This window comes from Ovis aries, chromosome 5 (assembly GCF_016772045.2).
Source record: "Ovis aries strain OAR_USU_Benz2616 breed Rambouillet chromosome 5, ARS-UI_Ramb_v3.0, whole genome shotgun sequence".
In the NCBI taxonomy this organism is placed as follows: domain Eukaryota; kingdom Metazoa; phylum Chordata; class Mammalia; order Artiodactyla; family Bovidae; genus Ovis; species Ovis aries.
In genome coordinates this window covers 16,149,382-16,168,707 of record NC_056058.1, presented here as the reverse complement: position 1 = coordinate 16,168,707, position 19,326 = coordinate 16,149,382, and the positions used below count along the sequence as shown (strand labels likewise).

At 48.5% G+C, this 19,326-nt stretch overlaps 2 protein-coding genes across 8 annotated transcripts in view; one reads left to right on the top strand and one right to left on the bottom strand.

Annotated features, from left to right (window-relative positions):
* RFX2 (regulatory factor X2) overlaps positions 1–14,937 on the bottom strand; it is a 104,256-nt gene extending 89,319 nt beyond the window's left edge. For all 7 annotated transcript variants that reach the window (XM_042250089.2, XM_027969791.3, XM_042250090.2 and 4 more), the window contains exon 1: positions 14,857–14,937. The gene's annotated coding sequence lies outside the window, so the exon portion shown is untranslated. The remainder of the gene's footprint in view (positions 1–14,856) is intronic.
* Positions 864–19,326, top strand: part of ACSBG2 (acyl-CoA synthetase bubblegum family member 2) — an 86,287-nt gene continuing 67,824 nt past the window's right edge. The window contains exon 1 of the mRNA XM_027970669.3: positions 864–14,040. The gene's annotated coding sequence lies outside the window, so the exon portion shown is untranslated. The remainder of the gene's footprint in view (positions 14,041–19,326) is intronic.

The following is a 19,326-nucleotide window of genomic DNA, read 5'->3' as shown; positions in this document are numbered from 1 at the left end:
GCTGCACGAGAAACGGGGTCCCCACTTGGGAGGAGACACCCCAGCAGGAGCGGGCCCCCACTTGGCACTGGAGGACGATGACCCCGAGGGACCAGTCATCTGGTTTCACCACAGCTGAGCAAATGCTCTGATGGGGATTCGAGGCAACAGCTGGAAACCACGTACCAACAGGGAACTGGAAGGGATGGGAGTGGGGAAGCGCTGCTGCCACGCAAGCCTCGGCTCAGAGTCAAGGCAACAAGCGTGAACTTGTGTCGGCACAAACCTGCCGAATGGCTGGGCCTCCCCCAGAGGCACAGGCGGCGCAGCTGGCGGTGATGGACGGGGCTGAGTCAGCTGCACGTGGGCTGTGAAATGGGCTGGTCCAGGGAGAGGGGGTGAGGAGCCCCAGAATCTTTGAAATCCCAGGCAGATCCAAGGGGGGAGATCACTGTGCATTTTCCTGGTGGTCAGGCAGGGACACACAAGTTCACCCGATTGTCCAAAGTTCTGTGACCTGCTATGCTGTGAATGAGACCGGAAGTTAAGGGTAAAGGACAAGCAGATTGTGAAGGAGTGTGAGGGTGCTGGGGCCGGGGTGGGAGAAGAGGGCGTAAGTTTCAGGCAAGGACATGGTTGGAAGTGACCACTGCTGCAAGACTGGAGTAAGAACATGAGATCAAGCTAATGCAAAAGAAAGGAAGTTCCCTCCCACCCAGCGATTCCCCTTCTGGGAATCTGCAAACATCTCACCAAATGCATAAATATATTTGGATGAGGACATTCACTGCAACATTGCTGATGAAAGTGAAAAAGTATGAATGAAATGCCCCTAATAAGGAGCTAAGTAAGTGCCTCAGGACACCTCTGTACAGAGGAAGCTCAGACAGTCAGCATAGAGAGACGCAGCAGACACACAGTGCGACAAGGAAAGACACAGACTGAATATCAGATGAGAAGGGCACGCGCAGAAAAGTGAGCATCCCATGCCTACGAAAAAGGAAGGGACACTGACACTCGCCGCAGCATGGACGAACCTGGAAAACATGGCGGTGAGAGAAGGCAGTGCAGCAGGCCAGACAGGAAACGCGCGGCACAGGCAAGTCCACTGAGTCAGAGTGGAGTAATGGCTGCCAGAGGCTGCGGGAGGGTCAGGGGGTTTCTTTTGGGGGTGATGGAATGTTCTAGAAATAGCAGTGATGACTGTATAATCCCGTGAGGATACTAAAAGCCGTGAAATTGTACACTTTACATAGGGGTGAATTTTTATCAGTTACATTTCGATGAAAGAATAAGAAAGTATCAGTGAGGATGTTTTATCTGCGTACAAAATTGGAAAGCAACCGCACTGAACTTTACCATTGGTGGGAAGGGCAGGAGGAGAGAAGAGGGGGAAGCCAGAGGCTCTCTTTCTCTTCTTTATTTTTTAAAACGAGTTGGATTTTTTTCTACAGTGAAAAGATATGACTTCGGCTCTGTAATGGAAGAGGGGAAGTAAACAGACTTCCAGGAACTGCCCACAAGGATCCCAAAGTCCCCAGATGGTCCCTTGAGAATTCTGGGATCCAACTGCCCAGCCGCCAGGCGTGGACACCTGTTCACAAAGTTCAACCATGATCACTTTAGAAAATGGCAAACATCTGAGGTGGGGGGACCTGCGCTCCTCAGATCTTGTGAGTGACCTCAAACTGAGAGACTACGAAGGACTGAAGACAGTCAAGAGCTCAAAGACTAGTCGCCTTTTATCATTATTATTATCGTTTTAAGTGGTTGTCTTTTAAAAAGAGTTGGGATGGGGACTTCCCTGGTGATCCAGTGGTTAAGATTCTGCCTTCCAATGCAGAGGACGTGTATTAAATCCCTGGTCACAGAACTAAGATCCCACCTGCTGTAGGGCAACCAAGCCTTCGCACCAAAATTAGAGAACCTCGCTCAGCCAATCAATCAATAAAAGACTCAGGATGATCTAAAGGTTGTGCCTGACCTCATTTGACACTTTGACCCACACTGTCCAATATGTCCATGGTGGCCACATATTACTACTGAGTTCTTGAAATGTGGCCCACCTGAACTGAGATGCGTGCTGGGTGTGGGTGTAAATCACACACTGGATTTCAGAGGCTTAGCCCCCCAAGAAGGATGTGGACTACCTCAATAAAAATGGTTTCATATAGATGCCGTGGTTAAAACAAAATATTTTGTAGATACTGGGTTAAATAAAAAATATTATTCAAATTAATTTCACCTGTTTTTACTTTTGAGACCATGGCTACTAGAAAATTTTAAGTTACACACAACTTATGTCTCCATTGGAAAATCATGATCTGGGGGACTCCTAGGGTAAGTCACCCAACTGTGAAATCACAAATCTCTCACGAGGCCCTATGTTACTAGAAAGTAATAAGCGAAATGATTTCAGAGAATGGTCAGATTTTGATCTAGTAAGAGCTAGAGTCAATTCAGGAGAAGGCAATGGCAACCCACTCCAGTACTCTTGCCTGGCAAATCCCATGGGCAGAGGAGCCTGGTAGGCTGCAGTCCATAGGGTCACTAGGAGTCGGACACGACTGAGCGCCTTCACTTTCACTTTTCACTTTCATGCATTGGAGAAGGAAATGGCAACCCACTCCAGTATTCTTGCCTGGAGAATCCCAGGGACAGGGGAGCCTGATGGGCTGCTGTCTATGGGATTGCACAGAGTCGGACACGACTGAAGCAACTTAGCAGCAGCAGAGTCAATTCAACGAATTATTTGGTGCTCCACAAAGACAGACCTGACCTCTGCCCTCAGGGGTCTTATAATGTGTGTGAGAGAAAAGTGTTAGTAGCTCAGTCGTGTCCAACTCTTTGGGACCTCATAGACTGTAGCCCACTAGGCTCCTCTGTTCATGGGACTCTCTGGGCAAGGATACTGGAGTGGGTTGCCATTCCCTCCTCCAGGGGATCTTCCTGACCCAGGGATTGAACCCGTGTCTCCTGCATTGCAGGCAGATTCTTTACCATCTGAGCCACCAGGGAAGAGAGAAAAGGAAACACACAAATAACGCCATCGGAGCCAAAGGTGACAGGTGCCGACTCCAGGTAGAACTTGGGAAGATAAACCCTGGGGCAGGGAACCTGAGACTGTCTCATAATGGACACTGCGGGATAAGCAGGACCTTCCCATGAGGGTGGAGGGGTGAGGGTGGGGTAGATGGGGAGGGTGGGGCAGTTCAAGAGCAAGAACCTTGTGCAGGGAAGTGTGTGTGTCCTGGGGGTAGGGACCAGGAGAAGGGCAGAGAGACTGGGCTGGTGGGGGCTCTCGGGGGAAACAGGCTGTGAATGCACTGGACTCCATCCTTCATCACAAGGCAGAGGCCAGAAAACCATGGCCCATGCCCAAGGCCAACTCCAGTCCAGTTGGCTGCCTGGTTTTGTACAGTCCACAAACCAAGAATGATTTTTACTTAAAAAATTTTTTTAAATTTATTGTTTACTCTTTGGCTGCATCGAGAGATGTGGGATCTTAGTTCTCCAACCAAGGATCGAACCTGTGTCACCTCTGCAACGGGAGCCCAGAATCTTAACCACTGGACTGTCAGTAAAGTCCCTTTACATTTTTTAATGGTCAAAAAAAAAAAAAAAAAAAAGGGTCAGAGTCAAACTATTTTGTGGCACATGGAAATGATATGAAATTTACATTTTGGCACCCATAAGTGAAGTTTTATTGGCACTTGGCATCCTTTGCAAATGACCAGAACCACCATAAATAAAATCTGGTTCCAAACAGTGATGAGTGTGGCCCTATCCCACTGCAGAAAGAAGAGTTCTTTCACAAATTTTGAGTGCCATGTCTTGTGGAGGAAATAAATCTAACTGACGTAAGTATGCTTGTTTCAAATCGGCTTTTTAATGGAGTGAAATCTTTGAAAAGCTCCAAAGCAAACGAATATGAATCAAGCCATTGCAATTGGCTTGATGTAAAATTAGGCATTTAAACATCCTCCACGGTGTATGGTATGGGCTTCCGTGGTGGCTCAGCAGTGAAGAATCCGCCTGCAACGCGGGAGACACAGGTTCATTCCCTGGGTTGGGAAGATCCCCTGGGGGAGGAAATGGCACCTCACTCCAGTATTCTTGGCTGGAGAATCCCATGGACAGAGGAGCCTGGTGGGCTATAGTCCACAGGGTCGCAAAAGAGTCGGACACAACTTAGCAGTCGCTAAGAACAGCAACAACTGTGTACGTGGCTCCTGGCTTTAGGACCCAGCAGCAACTGGGTGGTAAGACTTCCTGTCTCCAGGAAGAGCCCTGCTTTCTGGAGAAGAACCTTCAATTTCAGCTGGGCCAAAAGGAGAGTCAATTAGCAGCAGGGGTCTTTGATTAAAATTTCTCTGGGGATTTGGTACAAAACAACAACAAAAACACAAACTACATATTGAAGGGGCTGGAATGTTAATCTAAGCTGAATCTAAAACACAGGTTGTTGTTGTTTTTTTAAATATAAAGTTTACTGATTCTCAAATGTGTATAACCATCACTATTATTTAATTCCTGAATATCTTTATCATCCCCAAAGAAACTTTTATATATTACAAATCACTCCCCATTGCACATCCCCACCCTCAAAACCTCCAGCAACCACTAAGTGACTTTTTGTCTCTGTGGATTTGCTATTCTGGATGGTTCCTATGAATGGAATCATATAATATGTGAGCTTTTTTTTGGCCTGGCCTCTTTCCTTTGGCATAGTGTTTTCAAGAGTCATACAACTCCATGTTGTAGTATTATCAGTATTTCATTTGCTTCACTTGGCAAATAGTAGTCAAGTATGTGGGTACATGACATTTGTGTACCCATTCTTCTGCAAATAGATGTTTGGGTCATCTTCACATTTGGCCATTATGAGTAATGTTGTTATGAACACTGTGCACACGTTTTGGTGTAGACATGGTGGGTTTTGGATTGTTTGGGGTACGCACTTGGAATGGAAATGCTGGGCCATATGGTAACTCTATGAGGAACTGCCAAACTGAAAAACACAGAGTTTCGAGGGTTACCAAATCGCAGGCAAGGATTTCGGGATTTTTACTTGCTACTCAACGTAGGCCTGAAGAGCTCTCTGGCTCAAGGGTTTGAGCCACTCACGTGTGAAGTACAAAGACGTGCGGGAAGTGTGGCAGGGACAGCTGTTCCCTGAGGGCTCACACCTGAGGACAGGAAGTGAGATACATAAAGCCACGATGGCACGTTCATGCAGCGTGGGATGCGAAACCTACATACCCTGGTACTTCTGACTGATCGATCCAGGGGTACCTAACTAGGAGCTGGTTCTGCCCCCCAGGGGGCATTTGCCATGTGCTGGGGACAGAGTTGTCATCAGGATTGGGGGGCTGGAGTGGGCGCTCTGGTCAGCTGGAGGCCAGGGATGCTCTTCAACCTACTACGAGGCCCAGAATGGCCTCCCCACCATCCCACCAAGAACAATCGGGCCCCAAAGTCAATGGTGATGCGTTGGAGAAACCTGGCCTACTCTTCTGCTTTCCCACTTAATTCACCAATGACCATCTCAAGGGTCCCTGGAGAGAGCGCATCAGAGAAGAGGTTTTCACCAGCAGAAATGACATTTCAAAGAAAGGGGAGACCCAAGTATTAGACCTGTTTTAAGGCATCGCAAGCCCATCCAGAGAAGTCGTGAAAGATGGGTAATGAAGAGAAGCAGGATTGGATGGAGACAAGCCTTGAATGCTGAGCTAAGTGCCACGTGGTTATAACGACTGGGAGGGGCCAGTCCATCTGTTTGGCTACAGAAAGCAGAGAGAATGTGCCCAACCCCTTCTCCTGCCGGAGCCCAGGAGAGCCATGGCGGGGTGGACTGCGAGGGGATGAAGAGGTAGGTAAGACTTGGGAGCCCAAGGCACGAAGTCTACATGCAGGATCTGGGAGTGACTCCAAGTGTGCTCACTGCTGCAGAGCTGAGACTACAGAAACCCTCCTTCCAGAACAAGAGGGGAGAGGAAGGTGGGCTCCTGTGGTCATGAGAGCTACAAGACCCGGAGAAGCGAGGCCTTGCAGACCCCACATATTCGAGGGAGGAGAAGCTTCCCAGTCAGAATCTAGGCGGGGCCGCCACGTCTTACTCCGCCATCCTGCAGTTCGTTCAGCTAGAAAATCGCTCATTGGTGAGTCTCTTCCGGTCCCTGCCGAGTTTCCCCAAGGAGCACAGTCCAGTTCCAGTGATAAAGGCTCGGTCAGGCATGGACTAAGGCCAGCGATGAATTTGTTTTTTACAGGGCTTCCAGAAATACCTTCTTCTTGAAAAAAAAAAAAAAAAATCTCTATTTGGCTGCTCCAGGTCTTAGCTGCAGAACATAGGTGGGATCTTACTGTGTGCCCCGTGGGATCTAGTTCCCTGACCAGGAATGGAACCTGGGACCCCTTCATTGGGAGCTCAGAGTCTTAGCCCCTGGACCACCAGGGAAGTCTCCAGAAATAACTCCTATTCATGCCTGCCTGTCATTTTAAGAGTTGGCCGTATCACCATGCCTTGATTTACACAATTGAGGAGCTCTGGAATTATACCCACTTCAGTTTTAACTTCCAGTCCAAATGTCAGTGGCAAATGGCTGCTAGCAATTTAAAATTTCTCTATCACCTTCTCCCCTTGTAACTCCCTACATGATGATGTATGAATACACTTAAGTGTTTGGCTAACTGTAAGTGACTCAGATGTTTCATATTTGGGGTCCATAGCACTGGTTGAACAGGTGGAGACCCTAGGAGCACTAAACACAGAGAAGTCCCCAGGAAGGTGAACTCTTCTAGAAGATGAAGAATTCTTTTAAAAATCCAACACATGCTTCAAGCTCTTTTCGGTGGGTCTGGAATTCCGAAATTTATTTTTTCTCCAGCAGGCTCCATCTGTGCGTATTCTGAGAAGGACAGGCGAGGTGGGGAACCTCTGCGTGGTGTTTTCTTTGGGTGCTTCCTAGACGGGTGGAGCTGGAACACATTTTTGTGGGCTGTTGATTTTTGGGGGAAATTGCTTCCCAGGCCTTACCCTGCAGGTCACCCTTTGGACAGAAATGTATCCTGGAAACATGGCGCTGTCTCCAAAAGATAAACAGTTCACATTTTAAAAATACAAGCATAATTAAGTGTTGCTGCGACTTCAGGAATGGGCTGCTTCTATATCATTAGTGTGATTTCAACAGTTTGCCGAGGAGACAGGCACTTGTAAGCCTAACCTCTTGTCCTTCTCTGGAGACATATCCTTCCCCCTTTTTGCTGGGGAACTGTCCCTGTTGGCTCATCTCTCTGGTTTCTGCCAAATCTCACCCTCTGGTGCTCAGACCTTGAGTTGCTTCCTCCTCTGGCTTCAGAGCTCTTTGCCTGGTTCCCCCTGTGCCTGCTAAACCTCCTCTGTCCAGCATGATTCAAGGAGCCAAATGTGAAAGCAGCCCAAGTGTCTATCAACAGATGAATGGATACACAAATTGTGGTCCATCCACACAGTGGAATATTATTCAGCCCCAAAGACGGAGGAGACACTGACACCGGCTACACCTTGGATGAACCACGAGGACATAAAGCTCCGTAAGAGAAACCAACACAAAGGGACAAATGCTGTCTGATTCCACCCATAGGAGGTCTCTCACGGAGTTAAAGCCATAGAGACAGGAAGTAGATGCTGGGGCCGGGGGCTGCGGGAGGGGGTGGGGAGTCAGTGTTTCATGGGGACCGAGTTTCAGTTTGGGAGATGAGAAAGTTCTGGGGATGGGTGGTGGGGATGGTTGCCCAACAATGTGAATGTGCCTGGTGCCACGGAGCTGTGTGCGTAACATGGGTTAAAATGATAAATTTTATGTCATTGTGTTTTGCTATCATTTTTTAAACATGCTTTCCTCTGACTCTTGGTTTCCTGCTCTTGGAATTTGGATGGTTCTGCCTCTGGCCTTTTCTTCTCATTGTCTGGCTTCTCCCTGAGTGAGCGCATCCATTTTCACGACTGAAATGACCAATAATGTGCTGACAGCACCCAGATCCTGACCTCCAGCCTGGACTGCCTCCCTCCCCATCTCTGGACCCCAAAATCCAGTAGCCTGGCGGAAAACTGCCTGCTCTCCAGTGGCCCCATGAGTCTCAAGCCAGCCAAGCTCATGCCCATGCCTCAACTCCTTATCCTTCTCCCCACTAGCATTTCCTGGGACCCCTGACTCACTGAAGTGGCCTGTTCTGCCTGATCCCCAAAGTCAGACTGGACTCCTCCCAGTCCTTTGTCCCACAAGAAGTCACTGGGCCCTCGGAGCCCCCAGAACCCTGCACCTCTGTCTCCCCAAGCATCCCCGGCTGGTGTAGTCGGCCTGGCCCCTGTCACCCCAGGCTTGGACCACACCAGCCATAATTCTCCATCACCAGCCTCCAGAGGCCATGCCTTCCACTCCACCTACCAAAATCCCATTGGATCGCAAAGATCTTCCCCAACAAACCTCTTGTCCTGGCACCAGACAAGTCCCACTCATCCAGTCAGAGGTAGGCAAATTGTCCCTGTAAAAGCCCAGGCAGTAAATACGTTAGGCTTTGAGTTTCACATTCTGTGCCCATTGCAAATAATCTATCCCGCTGTGGCCTCTAAAAGGCAGCCAGAGATTACGTGGGTGGATGAGTGTGGCCGTGCCGCAGCGAGCCTTCACTTCCAGAAACAGACCACGGAGGCCGACACCTGCTCTCCTCTCTCGCCTGGTCTCCTCCATTCCCTGTGTTCAGCTTCCAGAAAACACAGTCGTGCCACAGCTCTCCCCACCTGTCTGCCTGTACTTCAAAGCTCCACTCCAGCCTACCTCCTCCTGGACACCTTTCACGGCCCCTCCAGGTGAGCGCCTGCCTCCTCTGTGTACCTGCTGGACCCTGGAGAGGCCTCCAGCCCATCCTTGTTCTGAAGCCGTCGCCCTCTCCTAGTTGGTCTTAGTCTCTGTAACCTCACAGGATAGTGTTTGACTCAGAGAGTTAAGAACAAAGGAATGAATGAATGAATGAGAGAAGAAATGGCAAAGGTCTAGAAAGTACGTCTTCCAGTGAACGACTGGACACCAAGGCTCTGACAGCTACGGGAGGAGGTTAAATCTCCCGAGACCTAATTTATACTTAGAATAGCAGCCAGACTGCTCCCTATGGCCCCTGGGGCCCTCTGTGTCTCCTCCTTTTGCTCACCAGTCATTAGCCACACAGCCATGTTTCTCTGCCCTCACCAGGGCCAGGGGAGTCCACCTGCCACAGGACCTTTGCACCTGCTGCCTCCTCAGAAGGCTCTCCCTGTGAACTGCACAGGGCTGCTCCCTCTTATCAGTTCAGTCTCAGCTCAACTATCACCTCCTGAAGAGCTTTCCTGGACACCATAGCCCAGTTCTTACACTAAACACACACACACACACACACACACACACACACACACACACACACACACTCACTCACTCAAAGTAACTGCAGAGATCTTAGTAGAAACAGGCTCACATTATATAACATATCTGGGCTTCATTACATAGTAAATGACAAATCATCACTATATTGGGCCATCACAAGTAAGTTCTAGGCTTTTAATGGCTTTATAAGGTGTTTTTTCTTTTTTTCCATTTTTCAACACAGCATGTGGCAGGTATAATCTAATTCACAGGGTCTGAAATCCCAGTTGCTGTATGTATCATCAATAGGCTTTGGAAGTCAACTATATTTCTTGGAAAGTCATAGAATTGACCAGAATTAAAAATGAGGTTGCCAGGGCTCAAAACCCTGCTTTGAAACATACAAAACCTAAGTATCATAAAATAGGAATGCATTTCAAGAAAAAAAGAAGCAAGGTGTAACAAGGAGTAAGGCTAGGCAGTCTGCTCCTGAGGGCCCAACTCAAGTCCTGGCACGAACACCAGGCCGGTTCTCACCTCTGAGCCACTGATTTCCAGATTTTGACCTGATTGGCACCTAAGTGACAGCGATAACAGAGAGGGGAAACCAGTTTTTAAACATTCTCATCTGGAGGTTCTGCTGGCTGAGCTGGCTGCTTGGCGAAACCCATCAAAAAGTGTGATGTTTGGGGAGTAATTTCAGATGAACCGATACCCCAACCAAGATGTGAGCTACTTTTCTGGTGACATTTGGTTTTGCCTAGAGCTTCACGCTTGCAGATACCATATCAGAGGATTTCTATGCAATTGAAGGGTATTTCCCAACTTAAAACAGACCATGTAAGGCTCACCCACTCAATAGAGCAAGAAGTATTTACTGAATGTCTCCTCAGCACTTGGTGGTCAGGAAACCAAACTGAAAAATCCATCCCAGGCAGGCCACACTGCTTCTTTGTTCTGTTCTAATAATAAAAATAACAACAGCAATAATAATAGCTAGTCTGTCATACACCTATTCTGTACCAGGCCTTGGGCTACACAGTTATAATATTATTTCTAATATCAAGACCATAAAGTGGGGACTTCCCTGGTGGTCCAGTGGTTGAGATTTTGCCTTGCAATACAGGGGGTGTGGGTTCGATTCCTGGTTGGGGAGCTAAGATCCCACATGCTGCACAGGGCCAAAAGACCAAAACATAAAACAGAAGCAATTTTGTAACAAATTCAATAAAGACTTTAAAAACAGTCTACATTTAAAAAAACACAGTATTTTTAAAAAAATATGTAAGTGATTACCTCTTTCACCTATGCCAAACCTCACCTGAAGTCACTGAGCTAATAAACATTAACCCCCTTCTGCGCCAGGCCCAGAAGCCCACATGGGCAGCATCCAGGGCTGGGACTCATACTTTTCCTTCCCTCTTCCCACTGACTTCATTCATCCAATCTGAGCTGTACTGAGTCATACAGAAGGCGAGATATGGTAGATAAAGAGCAGCTCTTCATTTTCACAGCAGCTTTCCCATTAGGTGCATGGGAGATCATTTACTTATTCACTTAACAAATATTTATCAAGTGCCCACTCAGTGCCAGAATGATTCTCAGCCTGGGGGATACGGAAGTTCATAAAACACCCAGAGCGTCTTGGCAGCAAGCTGACATTCTAATGAGAGAACAGCAATCATAAAATCAATCTATGTAATATATGGGGTGTTAGTGATAAATGTGAAAGAGAGAGAAAGCCCAGGGTGGTGGGGGGAGGGGACAAAGGTACCATCACTTGCAAGTCAATGGGCCTGGGAAGATGAGTTTGAGAAAAGGCTTGAAGGCTGTGAGGGAGGAAGCCCCCAGATGCCTGGACCAAGAACTTTCCAGGCAGAGGGTTTGAGGTACTCTGGGAAGGCCAGTGACGTTGAAGGCAGGCACATGGGATTGGAGATTAGGCTAAAGAGGGACTGGGCTGGGGGCCCCAGTTGGGGGATGGACTTCTGTTTTTGCTCCAAGTGAGATGGGAGCCACGGGTGGGTTCTGAGCTGAGGAATACACAACAGGACATGATACAACCCTCAGTGAACGGCTGGAAGCATCTGGGCATGAGGAGCTAGAGGCTTAGACCAGGGGCTGATGGTGGAGGTGGTGAGGCGCGGTTAGATTTTAGGTTTTTTTGCTGATGGCTTGAGAGAGAGAGAGACTGAGGGAAAGACAGAGACATGCACACATACACACACACAGGGCTAGAGGATGACTCCGAAGTATTAGCCTGAGCAGCTGGGAGAAGCCGGCTGATACTCACTAAGGGACCTGGGAGTCTTCAGAAGAACAGATTGGGGGACTGTAAGCCCTTGCCCTTAAGCTGCCTCTCAGGGTCACCAATTTCACCAGCCCTAGCAGCCAACCCACTTGGTGGGCTCTCCCCAGCCCTTCCCCTTATCCTCTGCCCCTACTCCTTATCCCCTTAATTCTGGGTCTTCCTCTCAAGCTCTCCCTCTTTGTTTGCCTTTTCTGATAAGAATTCCTTGGCTCATCTTGGGTTCAGTGAGGGTCTGATGAGGGAGAGTTTCTCTGAGAACCTCCCATGCTTTGAAAAAACGTTTACATTTTACAAATATGTAGGTGTGTAGCGGGGAGCACGTCATTTAAATAAGTGGTTGGGATTAAATAAGTGGTTGGCACTTCCCTGGCAGTCCGGTGGCTAAGACTTCACACTCCCAATACAGGGCACCTGGGTTTGATCCCTGGTCAGGGAACTAAGATCCCACATGCCACAACTGAGACCTGACACAGCCAGAAAAATAAATAAATATTTTTTAAATAAATAAATAAGTGGATAACCTGCATTAACTAAAAAGAGCCAAATGTACCATAAGATATGGTTCCTCCTGGCCTGGAATTTTATGAGCAAAACCACCACATGTGACTACCAAAACTGTACATTTAAAATGTTGACTCAATTCTATGATTAATGAAAGTTCAATTCATCAAATATAAATTCATATTAATTAATTTTAATTCAAATCTGAATTTACAAATTAGATCTAAAGAATGAGAGCCAGATAAGTTCCTGGCGTGTGTATTTCTGGTGACTAGCTCCATCCTGGCAGTGCTTCAGTGATCAACATGGTTAAAAGAAAAATATTAAGGTGATATGTACCCAGCACCCAGAAAGCACGTATCAGCTGAATTTCAAAGGAACTGTTCTCTTACTGGGTGTCACCAGTAACTCTGTCCCTCTCCTCCTGGACTCCCCTTCTCAGCATCTCAGGGGTTTATCTGGGATGAGAGGAACACACCTTCAGGGTTAAATAAGTCATATGGCTTGGATCACAGGGCCAAAGTGTTTCTGAACTCATTTCCTGACCCAAATCAGTTGCAATATCACAGGCTCTGGGAACCAGTTATCTTTTCCATCTTATATTATGAAAAATCTTTTTTTAAAAAAAAGACTACCCAGTCCCCTCCCATAGTCTACCTAGCCGGTTGGCAAAATTAGCAGCAGTAATTAAGGAAATCAAATTCCTTGGGCAGGGGGGATCCCATATGCATTTTTTCTCTGGCCAGAGTAGATGAGTAGCCATTTCTAAGATTATTTTAGAGTCAGTCCAAGCTTTTAAACTGGAGTTGGAGAGAGAACAGGTAATCAGCCCCTGGTACTCCCCAGCACAGAGGGTAAGGGTCTTCATATAAGCAAACAAATGTTTCAGAGTATGAAGCAACAAGACAAAAATGTGTTGCCAATACCTGCAGGCAACAGAGAAAATTGTTATTGTTAATGTTTTCTGTTGTTGTTATTACTATTATTACTATTTTGTTGGGTAAGTCTTCGTTAACATGAAGAGCCTTGCATAATGTTTGATATTTTGGATCTGCAGAGATAAAGCTGATTGGGAGTGGGGAAAACTCCTGACAGCCTGCACTGACAGTTAAATGCACAGAGGCACAGAGCAAGAAAATAACTGTATGGGGGGACTGCGGGGTGGGGAGGCGGGGGGCGGCGCATAATTAAAACACCCAGAAGCCGAGGAATGAGCTCTCCGCGGAAAGGCAGCCCTGGACTTGCGTGCGGCACCCTGCCCTTCTCCCTCATTCCTGCGGGGCAACCAGGAGGTTAAAATTAGGACGATGAACCACCCCCGCCGCCGCCGCCAGAATGGCAGGGGCTGTTGGGCCCCGGGGGCCCTGTAAATAGCCACTAGGATCGGAAACCCAACTTTTCCGAGCACGGCAGCGAGAAAAACCAACGGGGACGAAGCTGGAGGGAGCGCCGCTGGCATGTCCCAGAGGGGAGAAAAAAAGGAATAGAGTATTTGGGGGCGGGGGTTGGGAGGTCGGGATGGGGGGAGAGACTGGGGGGAGGGGGGTCGGGGTGGGGGATGGATTATCACAGACACACACACAATCAAGCACTCGAACAACTCCCGGAGAAAATGCCACCGAGCAGTTTGGGCCACAAACCCTTTACAAAATAATTATTAAAAAAAAAAAAAAAAATCCTTTCGGTGAAACTTTTCTTGCTTCTCGATCAGTCCTAAGATGGGAGCTGCGGGTGTGCACAGGGGCTTTCTGAGGGGCGCCGAGGGACTGGCGGATCCAGGATCCCCCAAACTGTGGAATGCGCGGTTACCAGGAGAGACAGCCGAGAAGTGTTCGAGGAGCCCTAAACCCGAGAAACTTTTTTGGTGAAAAGGTGAGAAACGGGTCTCCGGGAAGCCCGATTCTCGTGAGTTTGTGGTCAAAAAGCGAGGAGGGGAGCGGTTCTTCCTCTACACCAGCGCACCGACTTCGGATTTTTAAAGTGAGGAGGGGGCTACAGGAAAACCCTCAAATTCAGAATTTGGGGGCGAGGTCAAAAGGAGGTGAGAACGAACGCTTTAAACCTTCTCAATTCAGCGACTTGAGTTTAGGAGTGAGAGAAATGATTCCGGGCGCCCCAATTTCAGAGATTTGGGGAATTAACAGGAAGAGCCCCCAGGCGCCTTCAATTCAAGAAGTTTAAATGTCAGAGTTCGACAGGCGTTGCCGAGGCGCCCCCCAATTCGGGGTTTGAGGGAAAGAGTGAGACAGGGGTCCTCGGGCGTCCCCAGCTTAAAGATTTGGGGAGTCAGAGTGAGAAGGAGTTCCCCACGAGTCCCATATTCAGGGGGTTTGAAGGTAAAAGTTTGAAAGGGGTTCTTGGGGCGCCCCCAACTCGGGGAGTTTGAGGGTGACAGTGAAAGACGGCTCCTCGGGAGCCCCCAACTCAGAAAGTTCTGAGAAAAGTGAGGCGATGGGTCCCCACCTCTCCCTGACTTTGGTTAAAAGGAAAAGGGGGACCCCCGGCACCCCAAACTCAGCTGCGACTTCGGGACTCAGGGTGAGGAGGGAGGTCCCGCGGGCGCGCCATCTCGGACGTTTGGGGTGAACGGCAGGGACTGCGCTGCCCGCCTCTCGACCCCCGATCGGGATCCCCGCCGCCCCCCGCACTCTCTGGCCGGGCAGAGCCCGGGGCGGTCGCATCGGTCACCTGGAGTTCGGGCCGGGAGTTCGGGCAACGGCTCCCGCGGCGGCGGTGGCGGCTGCTGCGTGTTGGTCCCCGTTGGTAAGTAACAGTCTCCACGGCTACAGTCTCTATGGCGGCGGCGGTGGCGGCGGCGGCCGCTCCTCCTCCGGCTCCCGGCGCCCGCCCGCCTGCCTGCCTCGCGCCGCCTGCCCTCCTGCCGCGACGGGGCGGGGCGTTGTTATCGGCAACGGTTACCAGGCTCCGCGCCCCACCCCCTCAACGGCCCGCCCACGGCCACCTCCCACGGGCGCGATGGGGGCGGGGCGCAAGACTTTGCGGCTCCCCACTGGCTGTGTGCAGTGCCTGTCAGCGGGCGTGAAGAGGGCGCGGCTCGACCAACCGCCGCGGAGAGGGGCGGGGCTTGGCGGGAGGCGCGCTCTGCGAAGGAGGGTTGGAAGGCCGGAGGCGCGCGCGGGCTCGGTGCTGGTGGTGCAGCTCCCGGAAGGCCGGGTTTTGGGGACTCAGACGCCTTACTACCGGTGTTCTGGTACAGTCTGGACCCGGGGTCAGCAGAATCCGATCCGCAAGCCAGATGACTTATATTCATGGCCCATGAGCTGGGAATTTTAATATATATTTTAAGCGGTAAAAAAATTAAAAGGATCTTTGGTAGCACGTGGAAACTATATGAAAGTCTATTTTATTTTACTGAATCCAGTATTTTCAACTCCTTTAAGGGTTAACAGACTAAGACCTGTGGGGCAAATTCCACCAGCCCCGTGCCTATAAAGTTTTATCAGAACATAGCTTCCCTATTTGCTTAAGTGAGGGGTCCCCAACCTCAGGGATCTAACCCCCTGATGATCTGAGGTGGAGCTGGCTTAATAATAATAGAAATAAAGTGCACCATGAATGTAGTGGGCTTGAATCATCCGGAAACCATCTCTCCCCTCCCAGTCCGAGGAAAAAATTGTCTTCCGTGAAACCTGTCTTCAGGACAGGGAAAGTTGTCCCACAGAGTGGGGTACCAGACACTTGAGTATTTGCACAAAGATGGGATGACACAAGCAAAGTCTAAAATATTTACTATTTGATACTTCACAGAAAATGTTTGCCAACCTTTCCCCCTCCTTCCTACCCCCAGGTAGTAGGTTCAATTTTTTTTTTTTTTTTTTTTTTTGGCATAAGAGATACTAGATCAGCGACCAGAGGTTGAACCCAGCCCCCCACCCTCCTTGGGAGTGCGAAAACTTAACTACTGGACTGCTAGGGAAGTCCCAGGGGGTTCAACTTTTGAATGGGACAAACAAGACACCCTGGTAGAGTTTGGGTTTTTAGGGGAGCAGGGGGTGATTGACACTAAAAAAAGTAAACATAAATAGTCGTTTGGGAGAAGGGGCTGGAATTCTAGGAGAAAAAGCTTGTTCTGAGAAAAGGCAGACAGGGCAATTTAAGGGAAGGTTAGATTTCATTCATCCATTGGACAAATCATCATATTAGTCAACACTGACTAAACTGTCCTTATATGCCAGAAAGTACTCTAAGCATTTTTCATACACTAACTCAGTTAAGACAGTGTATTAAAAAGCAGAGACATCATTTTGCCAACAAAGTTCTGTACAGTCAAACCTATGGTTTTTCCAGTAGTCATGTATGGATGTGACAGTGCAACCACAAAGAAAAATTGATGCTTTCAAGTTGTATTGCTGGAGAAGAATCTTGAGAGTCCCTTGGACTGCAAGGGGATCAAACCAGTGAACCTTAAAGGAAATCAACCCTGAATATGCACTGGAAGGACTGACGCTGAAGCTGAAGCTCCACTACTTTGGCCATCTGATGTGAAGAGCCGACTCGTTGGAAAAGACCCTAATGCTAGAAAAGACTGAAGACAAAAGAAGAGGGTGGCAGAGGATGAGATGGTTGGATGGCATCACCAACTCAATGGACATGAATTTGAAAAAACTCTGGGAGACAGTGAAAGACAGGGAGGCCTAGGGTGCTGCAGTCCATGGGGTCGAAAAGAGTCAGACACGTCTTATCAACAAAACAATCATCAGTTAAAACTCACAGTCTCATCCTGAGAGAGACTGTGCACTGTCTTCATTTTACAGATCAGAGAACAGAGGCCAGGGGAAAAAACGAATAAATTTGCATGAAGCAGCTTGTAAGGGCTTCCAACGCCAGCAGTCTGATGCCCAGTCCCACACTCTTGACCCCTAGATGCGTAGTTTTCAAACATTTTTGACCACAAAGCATAGCAGGAAATATATTTTACTCAGAGGCCCAGTCCACACCAACACATATATCATGAAAACAACATTTTCATGACATGATGCTTTAGGTAATGCTGATTTTTTTAGACTTTGTTTTAATGAAAATGATAAGATGATTTCGCCACGTTCTAATGGGTTGCTTCTTGCAGTGTTTCATATGATGGCATTTTTTTTTTGGCTGTGCTGCATCTTCACTGCTGCATGCAGGCTTTCTAGTTGCAGTGCAGAGGCTTCTCATTGTGGCGGCTTCTCTTGTTGGGAAGCATGGGCTCTAGGTCCACAGGCTTCAGTACCTGCAGCATGTGAGCTCAGCAGTTGTGGCTCATGGGCTCCAGAGCACAAGCTCGGTAGTTGTGCACAGGCTTAGTTGCTCCGAGGCAGGTGGGATTGTCCAGGACCAGAGATCAAACTGGTGTCCCTTTCACTGCAAAGCAGATTCTTAACCACTGGACCACCAGGGAAGCCCATGTGATGGAATTTTAAACCTAAGACTGTAAGAATCAATTTCTATCCTCAGTGGTTAATCAAAAATATCTCTCAAGTGCTTACTATTTGCCAAGCATGGCTCCAGGTTCTAAAGACACAAGTCCCACACTTATAGAAAAAACAATAGGGTAGTAGCTTGCAGGGTGAGTAGGTGGGGCTTGTTTTGGATGGAACAGCCAGGGATGGCCTCTCAAGTGTGGCCAAACCAGGATAGTTTGATTATGGGGTTTCCCACGACATGGGGCTTTCAGTGCTAAATTTGGGGAACTCCCAGACAAAGCAGGAAGAGTTGGCCACTCTCAGCCTCTCTGAGGGGGTGACATTTGGGCCCAGGTCAGAATAATGAGGAAGAGTAACGGAACATTTCAGGAATTCAAAATCCCTGGGATGGAAACTTGGGTGGAAGAACAAAAAGCAGGTTCCTGGGTGTGGCTGGAGCAGGGTGAATGGGGAGGGTGCGAGTGGGCGGGGAGTGGTGAGTCAGGGGATGTAGGGGGTCATTTCACGTAAGGTTTCATTTTGTTGTTGTTCAGTTGCTAAGTCATGTCCTACTCTTTGCCACCCCATGGACTGCAGCACACCAGGCTTCCCTGTGCTTCGCTATCTCCCAGAGTTTGCTCAAGCTCATGTGCATTGAGTCAGTGATGCCATCCAACCACCTCATCCTCTGCCAGTCCCTTCTTCTCCTGCCTTCATCTTTCCCAGCATCAGGGTCTTTTCCAGTGAGTCAGCTCTTTGCATCAGGTGGCCAAAGTACTGGAGCTTCAGCTTCAGCATCAGTCCTTCCACTGAATATTCAGGGTTGATTTCCTTCAAGGGACTCTCAAGAGTCTTCTCCAGCACCACAATTTGAAAACATCAGTTCTTCAGTGCTCAGCCTTCCTTATGGTTCAACTCTCACATCAGTACCTGATTGAAAAATCATAACTTTGACTATATGGACCTTTGAATATGGAAAATGGCCCTCGTCAGACTTGGAAGCCGTCAGAGGATTTTAAGTAGGGTGGGGCAGATGTACAGTAAGTTCTCTACATACAAACATTCAAATTGGGAACTTTCAGAGATGCAAACTTGCATCTGGTTCCAACAAGGAACCCAAACCTGTGTCATCAGCATCAGGCAAGCCTGCAATTGCAGCTTGCCCTCCACCTCCCATTGCTGATGATCCTTCAGCTCTCCCATCTCCCACCTCCTCCAGTCAGTAACTCTTGCCTGTTCACTCGATGCCTGTTGAACTGTATGACTGTACTTTTCAAGGTACTGTACCGTAAGATTTAAAATATTTTCTCTACTTTTTGTGTTTGTTTTTATGTATTTGTGTGAAATGTGTTATAAATCTATGACAGTACAGTACTATATAGCCAATTGTGTTAGCTGGGTGCCTAGGCTAACTTTGTTGGATGTAGGAACCAACTGGACTCACGAATGCGCTCTTGGAAGGGACCACATTTGTGTGCAGGGCACTTAACTCTACTCCAGCTTGTGGTTTGTGATTTTAAAACCTCACGGCGTGGGGAATAGACTGTAGGAGACAAGACAGACACAGAACCTGGGAGTCTGTTACCGTTCCCCTGGACTTAAAATCATGGTGGCTTGGATTAGGAGCCTGGTAGCAGAGGTGGAGGTGGGTCGGTGGATTCAGTGCGCATTTTGGAGAACATGCTGATGGACATGAGGAGTGAGGGGGAAGGTTTTAGAGTGGGACAGCATTGCTCTGGAGACACACTGTACAGTT